At 40.3% G+C, this 24,511-nt stretch overlaps 1 long non-coding RNA gene across 1 annotated transcript; it reads left to right on the top strand.

Moving 5' to 3' along the window:
• The first annotated feature begins 22,955 nt into the window (after positions 1–22,955).
• LOC133019603 (uncharacterized) lies at positions 22,956–23,599 on the top strand. Its single transcript, XR_009682891.1, has 3 exons — positions 22,956–23,045; positions 23,165–23,258; positions 23,350–23,599. It is a non-coding gene; the product is annotated as an uncharacterized LOC133019603 (long non-coding RNA).
• The last annotated feature ends 912 nt before the right edge of the window (positions 23,600–24,511 follow it).

Here is a 24,511-nt window from a genome sequence, read left to right on the forward strand (position 1 = left end):
CAAAGAAATGGCTGCATGGAGAAACAACTGAACCAAACTAATTGTGTTGGCTCACCGGAGGGCATGCATTTTGTTCCTGCAAATGATTAGACCCTCCAGCAATCCACAGTTTCACAAACACACCATTAGAAATGTGTTTATCAAAGGATACAACATGTAATACATAAGAATAAAACTCTTTGACACTGGATATTTTTTGCAACGGAATTCAGATTCTGCCTTGGCATCATGATGTTATCGTTCTAAAAGTATCTACCGCAGCTGCAGCTTATCTCTTACCTTGAGGTTTAACCTGGACTCTGAACCAACAGTGTAAAAAACAGCTGTGAACTGTATGAGGCATCAGTAACTGAGTAACTCAGCAGAGTCAGGTTTGAACATTTGGAAGTAAAAATAACCCGAGGTGCTGTCATTTGCTCACAGTCTACGGTTGAGAGCCTTTACTCTTTCATCTGATATAACATGGCTGTAGATCTTGTTCGATGTCAGCAAAGTGTTCAACAGCATTTAAGCTATTTCAGTAAATGAAGACAGGAAATAAAACCCTGTTGGAGCTGATGAGAATTTCATGAAATATATGAGAAGGGGGAATACAAGAAGCGAACTGGGGGAATACAGACGTTTTTCGATGACAGTTCAATTATTGTAGTTGATGGGATGGCAACTTGACCCTTCATTTGCATGCCGGTGAGGCGATATCAACTGTGATTGCCATACCTCATGTGTCAGGTCCCAGCTAAAATGCCTGGCGATGGATATTCATCATTTATTACAACTCCTGCACACCGCCTGTCCTAGTTTCCCCGCTGCTTTCACCTGATCAATGCCGTGTGCAAATAAGGGAGGACAAATCAGCTGTTGATGTCTGATGAGAACAGGGACGGGGATGGGATGGCAGGAGAATGATTTCTTTATAAGAGGATTTGTCGGATCGGGCTTCTCAGAGTCAAGGCTGAAGAGGCTGCAAAGACACATGCCCTCCATCCGGACACTATTAATGAGGATCATCTGCCCTCAAAAAGTCTGGGGACAAGGATGAGGACATATTATACCCAGGAGGGACAAGGAAAGTTTAAAGGCTCAGATGATGAGTCATACTGTGTGAAGATAGCACCAACATACTCACAGACCCACATCCCTTCTGCACACAATGTAGACACACAAGACAGAACATGAGGACACAAATCGAGTTCTATACCTAATTTTTGATAAGAATTTGTTTAGAGGTTGTAAAATGTTTACATTTAGAATAACTTGGTGTTCATTGTGATCTTTCGGGATATGATATGACACTATGCCAGTAGTGGGCCAGCAGGGTAAGCAGGGCAAAACATTGCTTGACCTGTTGAGGCTAAAAATAAGGATGGATTTGACAATACTGAAATAGAAATGCCTACATGCATTAAGCAGTGGCGGTAAGGCCTGTCTTTACATAAGTGTTTATTTACACAAGTATGTCGCCGACATTAAATGAGTTTTGCAGTTTCTATCTGTGTCTAAGAGTGAGGCAGAGTTATCACTCACACACACACACACACACACACACACACACACACACACACACACACACACACACACACACACACACACACACACACACACACAAACACACACACACACACACACACACATGGTGAAACCATATAGGTTAAGCTGGATGAGAGAGGAGAGCACATTATAGTGGATCTAGCTATGGGCAAAATGGACAGAATGCCGGGGCGGCAAGGGGTGTCTATCGCTCATTTGTATGTCCCATCACGTTAAAGTCAGCTGCTACAAGTCCATCTTAAAGGAAACAATGCTATCTCAGTGGTACTTCTCCTTATATCTGATTTCAGAAAAGCATTCTATACCGTAAAGGCTCTGAAGCTCGATCACTGCTCGGAGCCAACAGGCGGCCATCTCTGGAAGAAGCCCTTGCTCTACAGGGTTTCGTACCCATATCTGGGTACGACCGTGTGCTGCTGACAAGGTCTGGGGTTTGTGAAGCAAAGGGTAGAGCAGCATGTTGATATACATAAAATGACTTCAGCAGTATTTTCTTCTCCAGTGTTAACATGCTGCAGCTAGTAAATAAGCAAATTACACTGATTATCACCTCTGTGTAACTTTGAGAGAGAGATCGGTTCAAGGCGAAGCTGGGGGTTGTAGTTTGGAGTAAGCAGTGTAGTTGTGAACTAGCAGTGAAATGATTGTGCAGTTGAGACTATGTACCAGTAAATCAAAGCTACAACTCCTCAAGACCCAAACCATCTCTGTACTTTCACTGCTGTCAGATACCCTGGACTGTCATATTATTATTTTAATTTATATTGTTATTTCGATTTTCACGTATAATACACTTAGATTTTTTTATTTTATTTTGACTTAATTCTTTTAATTTGTTTTATTAAGTGGTATATGTGAAGATATAATCATGGAGAAAGCAGGGACAATAATTTCCTTTGGTATTAATAAAGTATATTTGATCTTATTCTATACCATATCATAAGAATCCCATGCTCTGATCCATAATCAACACTAACAAAGGATGGTAAGTTGCAGTGTAATTCAATCATTTACCCACTGCTGTGGTGAATCTTACACCAGATCCCTTAGTACCACTGCTCTCATATGCTGGTCCACCTCATAAGATAACCTGGTGTGTGTCTAGACTTAATTACACCACCTTTCATATTGATTGAATTTGCAACACCCATGGTGTGATAAACAGCTGACGCATACATTTAGATGGGGCTTTGTAGAGGACGGCAGTTCTGCAGCTCTGTGTATAAATGTCACTGCATTTCATTGGCATATATGATGTCGCAGGCATATCTGAATCCAGACAGGGTACCAAGTTAGAGAACCAAGCAGGTGGGGATAAACTTGGTTCTACATTTAGCTTTTAGTTATGTTGTCGTTGTTTTTTTTAAATTTATAATTGTAGGATGTTTGTGTTTTATTGCATGTTTAATTATTAAATTAAATCTGCAAAATAGTATTCTATTTTAACTATGTACCTTAATCAAATAATAATCAAGGTACACCTCACAAAAATGTGTAATTCACATCTAAATCAATTGAGTACCTGTTAATGCTTGTGTTCAAAATCGAATCGTCATCTCCCGTCTACTGTCAAGTCATGTAGAATGCTCAGCCTTTATATCAGATCATCATGTCAAACTAACAGCTGTGCAACATCAGTCAAACCTTATCCAACATTCAAAAGAAAACATTCAGTGAAAACTGGTTGAAGATTATTGAGGATGGACCTTATGATCGGTAACTCCAGCTGATTGTATACAAGTGGTTCTGATGTGAAATTTGACTTTGAGTTTTGAATCTCAGTGTCAGCTGAGTGGGAGGTGAGTGATGAAGAAAACAAAGACTGCAAACATTTGGAAGCTGTTCTCATTTGTTCAGAGCCCACATCTTTGCTGAATAATGGAGCCATATTTGTGTCTATCCTATTTCAACTCTAACAGGGGATACTGACAGTTCATTGCATACAGGTATTTATCCTGAACTCACTAAACATGTTACCTGCACTTAAACTGCTGAAGCACATGGAAAAACATCCCAAGCACATGTCTCTATGAGAAACCAATTAATGCGGCCTGGAGCTAGGTATTCGAAACAGAGCGCTTTCCTCGAAAATCGGAGGATCGAGGTTCATACCACAGTGTACGTAAGTCTCCCATAACTGTGAGAATCCTGCCCCAGAGGGATCAATTAAATACTTGATGCATAATCTGTGTGAGCATTGGAAGAAGACAGAGAGAGCAGTGTAGAAATTCATGAAGAGAACATGAATGTGGTTGTTGGCAGTGTTGGTGGTGTGGATGGTGATCGTGGTGGGTGGTGTGGGGGTGAGAACAAATCTCTTTTCCCTCTTTGTGCCTGAGACCCAACACACTGGCACCATTGCAGAAATGCTACGAGGGGGCAAGGGAGCACACAGCAACGGCTGATTGATGTAAACATGCCGCTACAGTTCCAAAATTTGGGCCCAGTCAATTTAAACCTAAGTTCCCCTTCCTCAGTGGAAGAACGGATGCCCTGCCATTTCATTTTTCACACCAATTTTCTGTGCTGTTGCCCTCTACATGTTGACCCTTTGAAAAGGCCTCCAAAACTATCAGCTTGGTCTGTTGGCTTGTCCCAGTACTAGAAGCGAATCCATGAAAACTTTTGGCAATCTTTTGAAGCAGCTGCTGCTGTCAAACTGAGGGCTCTGAAGGATTCACTTAGTTCTGCATTTCTTATAAGAGAAATGCTACTCACATTCAATTGCAGTGAAGGCTGCAACATGGGCTGCTTTTTTGATTTCACAGTTGTTCAGATAAGTGAGTGGAAATCCACACAAAATATCACACCTTGCACGCCATTTGAAGATGTTGCAGCGGCCAATTCAAGGCAAATTTGCCGCGAGCAAACAATAACGTGCTACAGAGGTGTGTCGAATTTCAGAAATCAAACCATTCCTGCTGAGCGTGGCACATATGGACAAACACTCATCCTGATGGTAGACAGAGGGAAAAAACTACTTCTGGTGGAGAGTAGTCAAGTGGATGCAGATGATGCTGCCACTACGTGCCACAACAAGTATGAAATGTGTCAACATTCAGCTGAGTAACACGTAGTGCTGTCACTGCATAACTGCTGTGACTTAGTGTATACTTCACTTTATAATCTGATATTTATCATGCTTGTTCCTAGATATGCATTGCATTTGGAGCTCATATCATATATGTTGTGCTGCAGCAAAGACCTACCAGTCTAAACGAGACTTTCTGTGGGTAATGTGGAGTAAATTGAGGCTCATTATAGGTCGGGGAGGGTTTAAAATTCCCCACTTGCACATCACTGCTGTAAAGATGGCTCAAGCTTCCTTAATGTAAGCTAAATTGTAGGGTTGAGTGTTGGCATTTGCTCCAGGAAATATTACATATCCTCCACTCCCAGATATCTACTGAACAGTAAGGTTTATTGTGTAGATGTGGCACATGTTTTCCCAAATCCTGCTGTAGCTTACATAAACTGTCCTGTCAATTTGTAAGTACCACATCTATATGAACTGACCACCGCAAGTGTGACGCCTACTGGAAATGCTCAGCTTAACTATAAAAATATGGTAATATTTGAGTTACGAAAGAAATAGTGAGACACTCAGTTGCTGTGGCCTTATCCAGAGTGTTTTCTGCTAGCCCCCTTGTAAAAAAAAACAGATAATGGAGGTAAGAGCCCATGTGAATAAGGATACACTGTGAGCTAATGGCTAGTGATGACATATCTAACATGATTGCAAAACTGAAAAAAAAAATAATAATAATACAAAGATGGAATAATAAGAAGTGCTATACACATTGAAAACATTGCTGAATATGTACCATTGGAAACACAACGCAATTTGAGAACTTTTGGTGACAAGGGCTGACACCTGTGTTGATGTGCTATAAACCAAAAAATTATCTTTGTACCATTTCTTTATACATTACGTCCTGCAAGCTCTGCACAGGCACTGCCATCATGTGAATGATTCAGAGATTTTCCTGTAGTTGCGAAACAGGCCTGACCCTAACGGCAAATTCTTGCTTCTGTGTTGAAGCTACATCATAGCCTACCCAGGGGGCCAAGCATATATAGTTGTGCGTAGGTGTTAGTCCTGATGCAATTACACTGTCGAAACGCTAGTCGCGGTAGAGTTTCTATGCTGTTGTTGATTGTTTTCTGATTTCTGGTTTCGCTTATTTTACAAATTCTCTGTTTACTTCAGAACAATGGCAAGTGTTACTTAGTGGATTGGGTTGGAGTTGGAGCTGATAGATGTTGAAGAGCAATTACCTTTTCCAACAAAACTGCAACAAAAAATGAAAGATGACGCCTGTGTTGGTTCCTTAAACTCAATAAAAAAATGGTGACGAGTCTGCTGGAGATGCATTGCAACCAAGCAGACCAATCCCAACTCAACGCTTGGTCACAAAGACTGAACAGCATCGTCCGGACATTTTCCATAGTCCATGTCTGTAATGGCTTCAGTGAGCCCCAAGGCTACGTGTATGTATATTCGTAGTCATAGCAGAAACCAAATGCTATTTATAATTATAGCATGTCAATAAGTTAAAAACGCATTTGTGATCAGCCTTAGTTTTCTGGTTCTCTTTCTCTATCTCTACCCCTCTGTTTGTGTGTCTTGTCTTGAATGAGGGTTCATTTGACTGCTCTCTGGTTACAAGTCTTCACTATGGGGACCTCTCATCAACGATAAATAATTATTGTTATTGACGGTCATTATCAAAGGCAGTCTAGACAGACCGGACTGGCAGCAGCTACAGTAAATGCTCTGTATTTTTATAGAGCGTTTCTAGTCTGGATGACCACTCAAACCACTTTACAGTACAGTTTTTCATTTTTACATTCACGTATTCACTGACACACTCATACAGTGCATCTATGGACTGGACTTTTCCCTTGAGAACGGCACAGCCGTGAGGGGCTATTTGGAGCTCAGTATCTTGCCCAAAGACACTTCGGCATGCCAATGGTGAAAACAGACGCACATGTCTGTGATTGTACTAGCTCAATGAGATCACTGTCACACACTGGTAGGGTAAGGATTGCACCTGATGTAGTGGCACATCAATTTATGGCTGCTTTATGGCTGCTATGTCTGGATATTGTTAGAAGTCCCTGAAGTATTACTTTTTCCTTCATTTTTAAGCAATGTTGTTTTTTTTTTTATTGAACATGATATTAAAAATACAAGTGTAATATGATGACGTGATATTGAAGGTGTTGGAGCTCAGCTCCTATGGGCCCAGTTCAACCCCTGTCTCAACTGTTACTTGTATTGCTCCCATGGCATTTCTTTCACCATTGTTAATACCTCTGTTTAATAAAGGAAGTTAATGAAGAGAGAAAATGATAATAATAATAATAATAATAATGGCTCTTTAGGCTAATGAGTAATCAGTAAACAAACACTTCAGCTCATTAAATCATTGTCTGCAAACCACTGCTCGTGGAGCAGTTCATTTTCAGACAGAGTAGGTGCAACACAGTTGATAAGGTCTTTCTTATCTTCCTGCCTTTGGACACTGGCTCGCCATCCCTTCAAAGATAGCACTGCCAACAAGGCTTGTCACTGGCAAAAATGTTATTTTCAAAGTTACACAAAGTTAAAGTCTGGTTTACTTTAGTTAAATTATTATCTTGAAAAAGGATTCAAATTACTTTAATTTGCTGTGAAATGTAGTCTTTGATTATGATTATGATTTACCATGGCAAAGACTACAACAACAATCATCTTGTTTAGATCTTTATATTTTTTATGGGAGTTGTATTTTGTTGCAAGGATACACACAGTGAATGTTGGGCAGTAACTGAATAGAAAAATAATGTCATCTGGGCAACATAACCTCTCAAGGTGGACTCTGTAGATTGCACTCACAGCTCTCCCATAATCACAGTAAATAATAAGATAATGTTCATTTATTTATCAGATCAATGCATTGAAATGTTAAAATAGTTCTTAGCCAGCACTCAGTCATGTAGGTTAATAAAATGCTATACCTTAAAGCATTAAGACAATATAGTGGTTTCAGGAAAATCCATTATTTTCTAATTTATATGCAAACTAATGCAGCAGATGCCCCAAAATCTATTCAGATCATCTATTATGTAGGAGGAATGTGTAATGTAACCACAATGTTTCCGTAAACTTCTTGTTCTTGAGATGCTGTGTTCGTCTGGGAACAAGACGGACAGACAAATCAACAAATAAGTAAACTAATCAATAACAAACCATGTACCATGTTAGCATCATCAACAGGAGACGTTCACGGTACCAAAATGTGGGTTTAATATACTTTATCAATAGGGCCATATGTTACGCCTGTGATGCAGAGTGGGTGAGAAGCTGCATGATGTAACACAGTCTACCACCCACAGTTTCCTTAAAAATAATGAAAGTATGTTATTACACAGCAAGCATAGTGCAAAACAGCTAAATGGAGGCAATTCATTTCATATGTGCATTGTACCATGTCATGCTCCTCTTAATGAATGTGGTGACAAAAGCATGAGCTTAGCTACGTAATCCTGCTGTGATTTTCATTTTATACTAATTTAAACCTTGCTTTTTAAAAATCTATTACAAATTGTTGTTTTTTACTTTAAACAACAAGATTAAAACCAGTGAGACACAGAGATGGCACAAACCTTTCGGCTCTGTCTTCAACTTTGCTCGCAATTTCTAAATAAGGTCTAGAAGCTGAAACCTTTGTTGGTGAAAAACAAGGCTGCTTTGAAGTTACTGAAATGTGACCATGGCCCATACAAAATAGTAAATCACCATCAGGTCTAACCGCTGCACAGGCAGCATGATACCAAAACAGAACACAGGTAATGCTGCAGTAAACTGCATAGTCAGGCATATGTTGGCTATTCCCCCAAGTGCCCATGTGGATTCCCAGGAGTTCTGGCTGCTGATCCACTGCAGGAGAGTTGGCCAGCTGCAGCTGAGCCATATGTTTTCATGTCATTGAAGAGAATGCCCTGGTTTTACCTGATGCACCACACAGAGATACATGATACAACCTAGCAGAAAATTTTCATTCTAACATGCAATACACAAGACATTTAATAGTAATATGATAATGGATGTTGCAGTCATGCATGAGGAAGCTGACTTCCAACCATGTTCGTAGTTCAGACAAAGTTTCAGCAGTTGAAGACAAAGTCAGTTAAAATGTATAAGTGGACATGAAGAAACTCTAATATTTGCTAAATTTTATTGCATACTTTTATAATCAATATATTGACTATAAAACAATGTTATGAAGCCATATGCAAATATAAGGATATTTTAAAGCTTAGTATAGACTGTTTGTATACCAACAGATACTTCATAAAAAGAACATAAAATAATGTCCTTATATGTACTATATTATGGTTTGCAAGTTGTTTATATCCTCTAAAGTGTGACCTGATTCTAACTATGTTCCAAATTAATTGAGTTGAAGACATATTTCTATAACCTGAATGAAATATCCCAGTTACCGATTTGACTGACATGGGGCAGTAATAGAGAAACTAGACAGCAATAACAGAGAGAAATGTGGATCCTGAGTTCTGAGACACTTTAATCCTGTTGTGTGTTTACCTTCTTTTTTCTACATTTTATTCTACATTTTGTTGAGTTAGTTATTGTAAGTCACCTCTTGATTGCAGCAGTTTGTCATGTTTCTTCTCACATACTGTACTACATTGCTGACAGACCACAGATATCTGTCTCCATTATTTTAAGTGTGTTCTCCCTCGAGCTTCGGTGTTGCCCACTGCATGTCTGAATGCTGACTTAGGCTTGTGTTACACCGTCCAACACAAAATGGGATTTTATAGCATCTACATTTGCAGTCAGCAACGCGTCCATCACAACTTATTTTATGTGAACATACTGCAGGCACAAAGGCCCGGCAGTGTGTCTCTGAAGTCTCCACTGAGTGTCTCAGAGACATTATTAGGCTTGAGAGAGGTAAATGTCCCCAGCTAGTCTGAGGGCCTGTTGGCCAGCAGCCTCCTGCTGTCACTGTTTGGTATGCAGGGCCTGAGATGCATGTCGCCCGTCTGCAGCTCCCTCCCTGACTAGAAAGCTCTCTTCTCTTTCTCACTGTCTCTCTCCAGGCTAATTGACTGTAATGAAATTGCCGGAGACAATCTTGAGAGCGGACTTAATTGATAAAGGGAGTCATGGAAATGAGAAAAAAAAAGAAAGAAGAGAAGGTGACAGAATGCGAAGGCTTTTTGAGCGCGCTGATGACATTTCCCTCTATCTCTGTGAAAATAATTGCATCTGCCTCTGTGCATATGAGATTTGAGGCATTGATGGTGTTGCGAGGGTAGTGGTGATGTTTATAATGTGTATGTGTACGTGTATCTGCTTAAATCTCCTTCAGCGAACAACAAGCATTTCCACCATTAGACAATGACAGCTGTTCTGAAACGCCACCACTATCAGATTCAGTTTTACAATTATTCTCTTCTAATTGTCAAGTGATCATCACATGCATCATGCGGTGAAGAAGTTATCTATCTGTTTAGTTTATAAGGATTCAGCACAAAGAGCCCCACCTGTCACAGAAAGATTTGAAAGGTTTGTACATGAGGCATTAAGAGGCCGACACTAATAATTAATAATTAAGATTTGATGGCAAAAACGATTCAATTCTGCAGACATATGTGTTTTCTGAGCCTGGGACCATGGCTCCTTAATGCGGTTGCCTACAAAAACACAAAGCTACTGTGTAGACTATTTAGGTTATTTAGTTTTAGTTGTATTCAGACTGTAACGACTTATACCAAACACATTTGGTAGAGATTTTCAAATCAGCTTAAAATAGGAATTAAATAGTTTGTTTACTACTATTTGGCTACAAACAAAATATTCTGTATATCAACCTGTACTCAATAACACATTATTTTATCCAAAAACAACCTTTAAAAACTGAACAAAATAACTAATTAAATTTAAACTGGTCTGTGACAGTCCAAGTGAATTTGGTAGTTACAATGGGAGGGGGGCCCTGATAAATGATAACATGGTATGTGCATGACAAATAGAGCTATTCCCCCAAATAAGGGCCACAGTAGCAGATTAGACCATATCAAATGTATTTTAAAATGCATAGTGTGTGTGTGTGTGTGTATTTGTGTGTGTGTGAGTGTATGAGAGTGCGATTTCTACAAAAATGTGTCATTACATTCATTACTTGTTTGAATGGCTGGTTGTGAAACACTAAACCTTTTTGGGCATCTGATATTGATTCAAATAAAAATAAAATAAAATCCAAGAAACTGTCTCAGAAAATGACTAGTTGTCACTATGGACTGTTTTCTGGCCTCTTATTTGAATGAAACAAGAAATTTAAAAGCACCACTTGATCAAAAATGACTACTTTTACTTAAAAACGTCTCACAGAATGTGTCAGCTGAAACACAATCATCCAAGCAGGGGTTAAATGCGGTTTTGTAAAAGTCAGTGGGGAAGAAGGGGGAGGGGGTATTGTAGGATTTTGAAGAGCTGCACAATTTGAAAACGTTACTGTTTTTTAACTATTAAGTAAAAATACTTCGATGAAGCCTTTTATATGATCACATCAATGGAATGCTTTTTGCTTTTAATGAACTGAATCTTGTCAGACAGCAGCTTGTGGTCGACAGTGAGAAACAAGTATATTTTATAAATCAGTGCAGATGATTGATGATTAAGTTAGAGTAGGAAAGATGGTGTTTGTTTGTGAGAGTTATCTTTTTCCTCACCAAGGAAGCACGGCTTGGAATATACACATGCAATTTTAACTTACTCAGAAATGAACTTTTAAAAATACAATGGAGCAACACAATTTGACTGAATACCAAATGACACTGTAAAGGCCTGATGCAAATTATTTAGTCCAATAATTGTAACCAGTGACTTAATGTTAACATTGCTTATGATGTAGAAATCACCTCATATATCTCTTTGTAGGCTAGAGAATAGGACCCATATACTGGGTGATTAAAAATTACAAGGCAATATGATATTGAAAGAGACATTTTAACCCCTGGATCCAAGTCCCATGCACACAGATGAGACGAGAGGATCATAAAACAGAAATAAATGACATCTTCACCAGAAAAAGGTCACTCAACTGCCAGTTGCCATGGCTACTATCATTTGACATATGGTAATGCATTTGCATGGAGCAATAGGCGTGACACATGGATCATTTCTCTTCAGTTAATATTGTCCAACAAGCTAATCTCCCGTAGACTCAGTTTATTCCTTTAAGAGGTTCACTGATGGCTGCCGCATTCAACCCTTCATCCATGGCTAGCTGTGCTCCTGAATAAGGTCAACACAAAGCGCTAGATGCTGCCAATGTGTTGGCTGCATGAACATCTGTGATGGGGAGCTGGCACAGTTGGCAGGAGCCACTGCCAGCTGTGTAGACCCAAGGATGTGACTGTCCCGCCGGAGAGCCGGGCCACAAGGCTGTGCCGCACAGCAGAATTGCAAAGCGAGTCGACTGTCTTCTCATCAAAATATCACTTTGCTGCCATGCAAGCTGCTTACTGCCAACACCTGGGCTCCCCAGTGCTCAGGGGATAAAGGGAAGAGAAACACAACCACAGCAGCCAATGGCAGCTTCATAGCCAACTGGGCTTTATAAAAGTTTAGAATATTACTATGCATTGTCTGACAGCTTAAGTTCTGAGACTGTTACGTGACACAGAATGAGACATGAGTGTTGTTGGGGGTTATTAGGGTTGCAAACACAGACAGATGATAGATTTTATGCATTTTGACAAGTACTCAAATGTAATTACATATTATAGGGAGAGTGCTACAGTTTTCAAATCATCCCCTTTCTTAACGTCCAAACACAATTTTTGTTTTGAAGAAAATAAAACATAAGCTGAAATGACTGATAGGACTGCTGATTGTCTGGGATGCAGAGATATAGCTGTTTGTTTAATATATGTGAAGTGACATCAAAACTGTTCTATCAACTCTCCATGCATCAAAAGTATGATGGCCCACCTTTAGGGCCATTACATACAGGAAGTGCCACAAGGACGTCATCCTTTTTCAACCAGAATAGAACAGGCAGATAGAGGGGTGCAGACAGCTGCACTGTGGAGTCATTATAATGGACTTTACTTGAGAGCTGAAATTACCACTCTGACTTATCAAGAGAAAAAACTTTCATCTTGCTGTGGGTTCCCATGGATTTCCAGTAGTTACAGAAATTATAGGGGGCAATGTGCATGGCAAAGTAAGTGGGTTGATTAATTCAGCAATGTTAAAGGTACATTGTCCTCTACCCCATGCTGTTCTACTCTGTAACAGCCAGATTTCTCTGAAGGTCTTGATGATTATAACTTTAACAAAAGGACAGACATTACTCTTATTTTTCTGGCAATGTGCATTTTGGTCTTCACTGTATTGTTGACATCAAGAATACAGTACTCCACTTTCTTTCTTTCTTTATTAGGATCCCCATTAGTAACAGCATAAGCATTAGCTATCCTTCCCGGGGTTCACCACATACACATGTATACACACTACATAAACACAACATACAAACAAAGCCACACAAACAAACAAAAATAGCTAATCTCATTAACTTGTTGAAGTAATACAGAGGAGGAACAAAACAATCATTATTGTAACAGATTTTGGGCAAAACACAAAATATAGATCATTTATAATTATTTTGTAATTCACAACACACTTTCCCCTTTTCCTTCACACAGTTAAGTTTTAATTCTTAACAAAAATTGATATCCCACATTAAAATTAAACTCCAAAGAAACAAGGTTATTTATATTTCTGCTTTCACCCTATTTATATATTATCTTTTTCCAGTTCACACAAAGACACAACTAAATTTTTCTGTTCTCTAAGATGCTGTTTTTACAAAGATTTGAACCGCTATTTAATACCCTCCTGAAGAATATGCATTGGCAATGAATTCCACATAACCATGGCTCTGTACATGACAGTTTTCTGCATCCTACTTGTCTTAGTATTGAGTAGCTAGAACCTTCTATCTGTAGCACATCGTGTTTGATAGTTGTGTTGAACAAACTGCCAGAGTAAGTATATTTCTATATTTCTACCCAAATTCAACAAGGCCTTATAGGCCGTCCTTTGAGCTCTCGCAGATCTTTTAACCCATCAGGTTCTGCTCTGTTGGTTGTTCATAGGTAGAGATTCAAAGCAGCAGGTCACTTGGCTTCTGGTGTGAGGGCCCCAGGCCTTCAGAACAACCTGCCTCAGGCAAGAAATCATAGACCAGTGTCATTATTTAAATAAACTCCAACCGCTCAAACCCAAGTGAACAGACGAGGAGTATTTGACTTGTACATTGAGCTAGTTTAATTTAATTGGATGTGCAGTGTGTAAGTGTTCTAGGGGCCTGGGTGGATATTCAGAAGCTAACTTTGCATAGGCACAATCATTCACAGCTTGTCACCTAATCTAGCTTTCCTTCTCACTGCAACGTGATATTTCCTTATTTCTGAATACTTCCCTCCTGAGTTAGCTGAGAATACACTGACATTATTTGTTTAATTATTTACTAGTTTTCTATGTACACACAAATAGAAGTCATAACATAAAATCTGGGTCAAATTAAAAAAAGAAATCTAAGCCCTGCAGATTGACACTCATTATCCTGAAATCAACTCAAGCTTTTTGCAGCTCGTAAACAATGCCATGGAGGGTGTGAGATACACATTGTATCTTAACACAGAGAAGGATTTATCCTCCTTAGTCTGATGAGGCAGCTCATCAGATGTGCTTAGAGTGGATATGAGTGGAAGTTGAGATCTTATTATACAAGCAGCTGGATCTTGAGGGTGGCTGGACTGCCTGTAAACAATGAAGCTGAGACAACAGTAATAGCATCTCTTAATGTCTATCCACAGCCACGGTTGCAGCTGTTAGCTTCGAAGCCACGCAGGGTAAAACAGCGGGACTGTAAACTGAAAGGATCCTCGTCTAGTAATGTATACTGCTTTGATCCCAGATGTCACTCTGCTGGATACAGAGGAACAAGCAGGTCAAAGGTGAAAGGATGTGACACAAGATACATAGGGAAGGAAAGGAGTAAAGTTAAGATACTGTTCAGTTCCACTGGGTACTTTTAGAATAAGGGAAGAATTGTTCAAGGATGCTAGTTAGAGTGATGGAGATAGCTCTGTGATCCTCCATTATCTGTCTTCCTTTCCTCATAATGTACCTTTCCCCCTGCCCCATCGATTGCGGCCACTGGACGTTGTCATTAAATCAATTCTTCCCAGAAGAGAAATGGTTTGTGTATGAACAGTTCTTGCCCTTACTATCAATGACAGCACGAGCAGCAGCCCTGAAATGGATAAGGATGAAACCTGAGACAACTGAAGTGCACAGAGCAGGACATTTATTTTCTGCTTGCTTCTATTAGGCATGCATGTTTGTTTCCAAAGAGAATGCAATGGCACGCGCACATGGGCTGCCGAGCACAATATTTCCTGACAGTCACTTATTCTTTCACTTTTCAAGGATAAAAGTAATTTCAGAAACATTCAATCCCCAAACCTAAAATCCACTGAGGTAGTGCTTTTTTTTGTTTGTTTTTTGTGAAACAACAAAGAGTAACTTTGAAGTGCTTCAACAACACAACGGCAGGGGGAGATGGGTGACACAGTTTCTATAAGCCCAATCAATTTCTTCGTCCTTCCTTGCGGTGTCCTAAATGGGCTGCTCTATGATCAAATGATTTTAACATATGACAGATTTCTTGGGGCATACTCAACAGCATTGCTGCAACCATGCAATACCTGCAGTTTCATGGCGTTCAACTCAGGGATGTATTTGCTATTAGACTAAATTCAAAGGTAACAGTGGTAGAATTAACTAATCTTTGCCTCTCCAGTTAAAGTCCCTCAAGGATTAATCCAAGAACCTCAAGGATTAATTCAAGAGCTAACATTCAGAGTTTACAGACAGCAGCAGAAACTAAGGTACAACTGCATTGTTGGTTCGATGAGCCTCTAGCATCTTGTCATGAAATCCTACATGGAACATTTTTTTGACTTACTCCACAATACAACATTAACTTATTTGACATACAGACAACAGCCGAGTGGGTATGTCAGCATGTACAGAGCCAGTCTGATGCTGATGACATCTGCACCTGATTTCCCGTGTCTTCCTTCTCCGTCCATGCAGATTCTATTTTTTTATGGGGAAGGAACAACAAAGGGAGCTATGTGCAGTACAGTAGAGCTCTTCTGCCACCAAGTGGGCAACTCAATTCAGGCCCAGCTCTAGAAGTGCTCATTTGAACACATGAGCCTTTGAAACACACACAGAAAAATCTAATTTGGCAGGATCATTGTGCAGAGTTACCCTTTTCCAGTTTCAATATGACCGGCAGAAAGCAATACCTGACACAACCTGGTAAGGTGCATCAGGGCAGACACAAAGCCTTACACAGGAGGCCGCAAGATTAGCCAGGCTTTTCTTTTACCGTGAAAACTTAAAGTTTCACCGACTGTGTCCAATTTGCCCACTCTGACACCCCCCTTTGCTTTTAATTAGCGCGTCTCAGGGGGACCCTTATCTGTAATGGACTATGGTCTTAATGAGGCTGTTATTAAGTCGTTTTCCTCAGGGCTGATAGACTTGCAGCCACCTATGGCATGTAGGCTGATAATGCTGAACCTCAGTTAATTCCAATTTCTTTTCCCCCTAAAGGTGCACTCTGAGGTTTTTTTTCCCCTGGCTAAGCACCACACGCAGATAGTCATGCTGTCAGAATAAGGAGATGTGGGGTAAAACCCGTAATGAAAATTAGGTTAGGACAAGTTATGGCTTTTGCTTCCTCCCTCACTCTGCTCCTTTGCAGGGTGAGGTTCTTGTTCTAATAACTGAAGGAGTGGATGCTCAGGATGGCTCCCTTGGCCTTTCAGAGACCTGGCTGGCTGGCTCATGAGGTGGTATGATCTGCTCTAATGAATGGGACTTGAAGTGAATGGGTGCTTTCAGGAATGGAGGATAGGCAATCTAAGGTGGGAGGGTTCTGCCTCAGGGCTGACGTGGTGAACACGACATTTGGTGTCTGTGGATCGTGCTCAGAATTAGCAAATTTAGCGAGTGGATCTCTGCACTGCAAGGACTAAATGAAAAGTATCATTACACTTTTGTCACTTTATTTCATGGTTTAGTCAGAAGCAATCATGTGTGTGTGGTAACCTTCTATTGCGCTTTTTTAGATTTTTTGATTTCAGGATTCCAGTAGATTGAGACTAGATACAAGGAAAGAAAAAACCCACACAATACCCATATAGGTTTTAAGTACATGTATGTAGGCTAAACACTATGATGCAATGAAACAACTTAACTCACTTTTGACCTTTACAAAAGTTCCCTTCCTACGTGCTGTCTGTAAATACAATGCATATCATCAATATTTAAATTCAAATGCTGTAAATGCTGTTTCACTGAACAGAACTAGAAGAAGCTCTGTGAAATCCAGAATCATAATGAGTAATGAATAATACATATTCTCCATCTGATGCTCATTTGACCTGTGAATATTCGAAGAAAAAGATGAAACTCAAGTGCATTGGGGTATTCTCGGGCTCCTTGGTACACCATAACCAACTATTATCAAGATTTTCAACAATAATGATGAACTACATTGGAGTCAGCAGGACAAAAACTAATATGTACTCAGTGCAATATGTTTAGAAAACAGTGAAATCGTGTAAACATATCACACTGGGGTGTTTATCAGTAGTCATGTTTGCTGAATTCAGTTTTTTTGTCTCTATATGTTGTTGTCATAATATTCTAATGAGCGTGCATAATATGACCTTGGAACTAGCCTCACTAATCTACATGAGGAATGCAAAACTAAATGCAAAATTGTGCACAAGCTGAACATGGTTCATCTTAAATTTTGAAGGTGCCTGAAATGAAGATAATAAATCAGGATTGTTTGCTGTGAGGACCTCAAGGGTTACGCATAACGTCAAACTTAATGGTACAGTAGGGTGATTATTCATACTTAATATGGATGAAATGTTTACAGGAGCATCCTATTATTTTGTAGTAAAGCATTGCAAACATCTTTCAGGGTCAGAACTGAGCTGGAAGTTAAAAAACTACAGCCATCACACCAACCACAGGTGCAGTTAATCAAACCAATGAGCCAGTAATAAAATAGATTAATAAATAAACAAGGGTATTTTATAAAGGGGTGTGTGTGTGTGTTTGAGTCCTATAAATTATTCTGTGCACTGTGTAGTTTATTTCACATATAAATAATTTCTGTTAGGAAAAGTATGAGTTGAAAACTAAACTGAAAAACTTCCGTCTATCAGCGTACATGTGCAGGTGAAAACCCATTCACACAATGGTCAACAATCTCAATATTACATTACATTAAATTTCATTTAGCTGACGCTTTTATCCAAAGCGACTTACAATAAGTGCATTCAACCCTAAGGGTACAAACCAAGAACAACAAGAATCAAGACAGTAAAATTTCTTCGAAATAAAGCAAAACTACAAAGTGCTATAAGTAAGTGCCATTTTAGTGCTACCAAAGTGTTAGTTTCAAAAGTGGTTAGTGTGTTTTTTTTTTGTTTTGTTTTTTATTCAAGGTACAGTCGGAAGAGGTGTGTTTTTAGTTTTCGGCGAAAGATGTGTAAACTTTCAGATGTCCGGATGTCGAGTGGGAGCTCATTCCACCATTTAGGAGCTAGGACAGCAAACAGTCGTGATTTTGATGAGTGTTTAGCTCGCAGTGAAGGAGCAACGAGTCGTTTAGCTGAAGCAGAGCGGAGTGAACGTGCTGGTGTGTAGTGTTTGACCATGTCCTGGATGTAAACTGGACCTGATCTGTTTACAGCATGGTATGCGAGTACTAGTGTTTTGAACCGGATGCGGGCAGCCACTGGTAGCCAGTGTAGGGAGCGGAGGAGCGGAGTAGTGCGAGTGAATTTAGGTTGGTTAAAAACCAGTCGAGCTGCTGCATTCTGGATGAGCTGCAAAGGTCGGATGGCAGTAGCAGGTAGACCTGCCAGGAGGGAGTTACAGTAGTCGAGGCGTGAGATGACCAGGGCCTGGACCAGAACCTGCACCGCCTTCTGAGTGAGAAGGGGGCGTATTCTCCAGATGTTGTAAAGCATGAATCTACAGGACCGCGTTGTTGCAGTAATGTTGGCAGAAAGGGAGAGTTGGCAGTCGAGTGTCACACCCAGGTTCCTAGCAGTCTGAGTGGGGGTCAGCACGGAGTTGTCAAAGTTAATAGTCAGGTCATGGGTGGGAGAGTTTGTCCCTGGAAGGAAAAGTAGTTCAGTCTTGTCAAGGTTAATCTTCAGGTGGTGAGCGGTCATCCACTGAGAGATGTCAGTCAGACAGGCAGAGATTCGTGCTGCTACCTGTGTTTCTGATCGGGGAAAAGACAGGATTAGTTGGGTGTCATCAACATAGCTATGGTAGGAAAAGCCATGTGAGTGAATGACAGAGCCGAGAGTGTTGGTGTACAAAGAAAAGAGGAGAGGACCCAGGACCGAACCTTGAGGGACCCCAGTAGTGAGAGGACAAGGTTCAGAAACAGATCCTCTCCAAGTTACCCGATAAGTGCGTTCATTGAGGTAGGAAGAGAGCAGGGAGAGAGCAGAGCCTGAGATACCCAGGTCCTGAAGGGATGAGATCAGGATCTGGTGGTTCACTGTGTCAAATGCAGCACTCAATACTAAATATATAGTCAATATCACACTATTCTATAAACAGAACTGTTTTTTAATCATGGCTTCAACAGGCACCTGACTTGCACAACAGACTGCAAGTTGAGCCTCTTCATAGTCTGGCAGTGTGCAATTTCAAAACTGCAGCCCTTGCAAGAATGCTATTGATGTTCCCAAACCATAAACACAAGCTAGTATGGACTGAGTATTCTGTGCAATGGATGCTGTAGCTCAACTTGATCCTCCTCTCCCCTAGTGAAAATGTAGAAATTGATTTTTTTTTACATACAGTATAGTAGATCTGAGCGCTAGGTCTTACTGAAGCTCACTGCAGATATTTTCAAGCAGGCCCTGCTTTCTGCATATTTCATATTCCTCATACCAAAGTGTGTGCAGTCATGTCAAGAAATACAGACTTCCTTTTGCTTTGTCTTCTTGTTAGACTGCAACAGCTTCTGAAACGACATTCAGAGCATTTTAAGGCTTCCGGCTCTAAGACGAGCACATCACTGCCTCAAACTGACAGTAAACACATCATTTGGCTCCTTCCCCATCCACAAATAGCTGGGCCAATCCATTTTTGATGATGTTGCCCCAGCACTGGTAGAGCCAGCGCTTCCTTCCTTCCTGATACCTGCACCATCTTTTTGTAAAGTTATAGTCTAATAATGTTTGTATTGTCCAACAGTGGTGCTGTTAATGCATCTGGTTTAATAAACCGTATTCTTTTTGTGGGGTGCCCAGTAATGAGAGCTGACTTGTACTCAGGTTTAAGTCTGCACATACACTTATAGCAAGAATTCTGTGCACTGTTTATGAATAAAGGCCCCAGATCTTTAACAGCTACTATTTGATGTAGCAAGCCTGCACATATCATGCAAGTATGCTAAATGGTCACAATTCAGGAAAATATGACATGAGTCACAGTGCCATAAATATCATTTCATCTCCATGGAAACACAGGAGAACCTTAATTCCCATTTTAGCGCATTTATCCATGTAGCTTTGTTCTTTGGCAGATAAAGATATGGCATCGTTTCCATGACAACAATATATAAAATAAGGTTGTTAGCCACAAAACACATGATAATTATGTGCTTGCTGCCATCAAAAACAACATTATCCAGGCACAAAGATAAATTAATATTGTTGGTTGAACTTTAGTTGCCATACTAATTATGATCGGAGCAAAAGAGGAATTCGGTTGACAAAGTATATAGAGCAGCGAAGTCTATGTTAACAGGGGGGACGGATTAGCAAAATACAGGACCTTCACGCACAAGACTCTTGTTTTTTTTTCACAACCTTAACTGCAAGTTTGTTAATGTTACCATGACAACTTCAATCCTCCAACCATTTTGACCCAAATCCAATTTTCTTCTAGGGATAATTCATCCAAAAATGAAAATTCACTCATTATCTGCTCACCACTATGTCGATGGATGGGTGGGGGAAGTGTTCAAGTCTCACTTTTGGAGTTTCAGCTCTACAGCCAAATCAAAAATACAATTTAAGTAAATGCAACCACCTCTTCAAACGTGACAAAACGTCAACAACCAAAAAAACTAAAGATGTCCTCTGTAATCCTCCTCCTCAGTAACTAGGAGGAGGATTACACAGGACATTTTGGCTTAAAACATAGTGTAAACACCACAAGAGCAGTATGGAGGCATTGTGTGTTCTTTTTCTGTTGTTTTTGACATTTAAAGAAGTAAGGTTAGGGAGAGTAGATAATGAGTAAATTTTCATTTTTGGGTGAACTTTCCCTTTAGCCTAAGGGGTTAATGTGCCTAAACCTAACCATGACCACTCCATAATCTTGCACGTTGGTAGCCATGAGTCTTAGCTATTAAGCTTCAGTAGTCTTACAGGCACTATTTCAGGACATGGGTTTTAATATTGGGGACAACAATCTACAGCAGTTGGTGCTTTAGGTTGGAGGAAACTGAGGATAAGGTAATGATGAGAGGAGGTTTAGCTAATATAACTGTTTCTTGTCATGTACACTGACAATTAATTTTCATAATCATACTCCACACAATTCACTGCATGAAAAGAAGCGTTTGTGTCAATCTGTGTCGCAGAGAAGTGTTGGCACATCCTTCGGTTAACGACTTTCACACGTATCTGCAGGCAGCAAAGGAAACGCTCAGGGTTCCTGCAGTTGTCAAGCCTGTGAGCTGTTGAGATTTGACCCCCCCTGCTCCAACTCCTAGAGGACGCTTTCACATGCAAATGACAATGCTCTGAGCTTCACAAATGCAAATCAGTTTCCCTGAGAGCAGATAACACCAATGTGTAAGAGGCACCAACAAACTATCTGGCTGAGTAAACCAGGCTTAAAATAAATATTAAACCTGAAATTTTAAATTGTTCTTAAGTAAGTAAGTGTGCTATAATGAATTATATTGTATACCACGAACAAAGGTCAATGCAGTCAAAAGAAATGAAACAATGCACTTTATTTCAAATTTTTATTGTCATCCAATCCTAAATCTCAACAACTGTACAGAGTGGCATGATTACAGTCACTTTTTCAATTGTGCTGGTTAAATGCACAGAGGAAGTGTAAACCACACCTCTACCAGCAAATAAATGATGCTGGGTATGATCATCTGTGTCCTGTAAGCTCCAAACTTCTACTGGCTTTCCATAAAAATATCTGTCCTCCCAAAATACTGGCATCAAATTCACATGTCAATGGCAAACTAAGCTGTTCCATGAATTATAAATGGTACCTTTTCACCACTACTTTCAAAATTGCTATGAAACATTCATTGATTTAATGATTTAATAATAAAAATAGTAATATTTAACCCCCCATGGACTGCACAGTGACAAAACACAGCAGCCGGCTGTTTGGATACAACATACATCTCCACTCAGTTTGATTATTATTTTAAATATAAAGGAGACACAATATAGAGCTTAAATTCCTTCATAATTTGAACTTCAATTGTCTAATTGTTGTTATTAAACTTTCTCAGTATTCCATTAAAACAGTCAACACTTTTATCCAAAGCGACTTACGATAAGTGCATTCAACTATAAGGTTACGAACACAGAACAGCGTGGATCATGTGTGTAAATGTACTAAACACCACAAAAAATAAACCTGGCCTCAGTCAAATACTTATCCCATATGAATTAACCGCTGCTCACGTCACCCGCTCGCGTCATCAGCTGATGGACTCGTCCAATCAGAGCCTCGTAAACGCCGTGCAGCAGCGTCGAGTGTCCCGCAGACAGGAAGCGGGTCGTGTTTAGCTTGTCCCGTACGAGTGACTCTGTCTTCGGGGTAAATAACTTGCTGAAGTCGACACGACGCTGTTCCCTGGAGGAGAAGATGAGTGCGTGTGGAGGCAGAGCCGCGGGCCCGGTGTGGACGAGTCGAGGCGGAGAAGACGGGCGCACAGTCCCTGAGTTACGGTGAGCTAGAGCCGCCATGCTAACCACTAAGCTAACTGGTACATCTGAAAGCATGTCCGCCACTCTTTGGGATAGCGAGAAAGTTGCTTAAATACGAATACAGCATCGAGTGCTGGAGCAGATCTAGTGCATGTGTAAATATGTATGAATTACTTAGATGTAACAGTTTGTTCTCGTTAAGTTTTTTCATCAACGTGACTTTTTTCTGTATGTTTTCACAGCCTCAGCCCCCCCCCCCCCCCCACACACACACACACACACACACGCACACACACAAACAAAGAGGCGTTAGGCTGAGACGCTGAAAGTCCGGATTTAAAGTGCAGAAAATGAAGCCATTGAATGTAAGTAACTGTTTATGAATTGTTATGGTGTTTTTTTGCTGTGGATCTTCCAACGGTGATGCAGCGCGGCTATTTCCGTTTATTAATAATAAAGTCATGTTACATGTGTTGTTTTCCAGCTGCCTGTCCATGACGTACAAAGACACACTATGAGCCAGTATGATCCGACCAGACCTTACATCAGCATTGAGGAGTTGTCGGAGAAGAAAGAGGGTAAGGTTATATTCATTAAATAATTTTCCAGTTACATGTAAAGGTGTATGTTGTAATTGAACTGTGCTAATTTTACTGAATGTGTTTACAGCTGATTGAAGCGGGACAGATGACATGGATCCATCCTTCCACAGCCAGGAGTGCACCGACCTGTGTCCCACACTTCATATAAGACTGGAAGCTACACTGATCTCACAGCTACACACCACAGACGTCTACACACTGGAGAAGAGTCCCACAAAGAAGTCATGACCCAGAGGCTGCAGAGAAACATTTCAAGCCTCATCTGAGTTTTTGTACAATATTTTTGCTGTATGTAAATAAAGCTTTCACTCCACATATACCTTGTTCACATTTGTTCCCTGTACAATATGTTCACCTATAACATCAAGCATCACATGAATGTTTAGTTTTAATTAACTGCAGTGCTTTTGGTAAAGGCTTACTTATAAATAATAATAAATATTAATATATACATTTTTATTATAAATATTGTGTGGGAGGGGCTTACCCCACGTGCGGAATGCTGTGACCCCACGTGTGCACTGCAATGACCCATAAGGTGACCAATAGCAACACTTCTACCAACCAATCACGAGTGACATTAGTTTCAAGGGTCTGTGGTTTCCTCCAATGGTGAGTAGAGAGAGGTTCTAGCCAGCGGCTGGACTCCGATTCATATGCTAATTAGATCACACGTCGCGATCGGTCCGCGCGGCGGAGCGAGCCCCCCCGCGGCTCTCTCCTTTGTTCTCCAAATCCCCCTTAAGGTCCGCAAACGCCGATAGACCCACCTTGTCTTCACTGGCGAACGCCGAGGTAACATCATGGAAACAGTTGGTTACAGCAGGGGATTAGGCCTGTCCGTAGAGGTTCACTGTGACAATAATACTGCTTTTCGTCTAGAGCAATATGTTGCCAACGAGTTAATTCTGAACTCTGTCTGAACTGACTGTATATGTTCAGCTGATATTACTGAGCTGGCGTTTTTCCCAGCAGCTTGTTGAAAAGTAAAACAGCAAGATAGTGGAGGAGGACAACAGAAGCCATATACAGGCACTGAGCTTGAGAAAGACCAGAGAAAACTGGACGAAGCTGGTCATGGATTCACAGGTTCTGATAAGCTAATGCAAACTGGGACTAAGTGCTCAACTGGCCAAGGAGGGATGAACTGAGTTTTTCATCTCAATGATTGTGGATATGATCGATCCATTCCATATCTGAGAATTGACAAAGAGAGTGAGACAGCATGA

The sequence above is a fragment of the Limanda limanda genome, chromosome 14, assembly GCF_963576545.1.
Source record: "Limanda limanda chromosome 14, fLimLim1.1, whole genome shotgun sequence".
Classification (NCBI taxonomy): Eukaryota; Metazoa; Chordata; class Actinopteri; order Pleuronectiformes; family Pleuronectidae; genus Limanda; species Limanda limanda.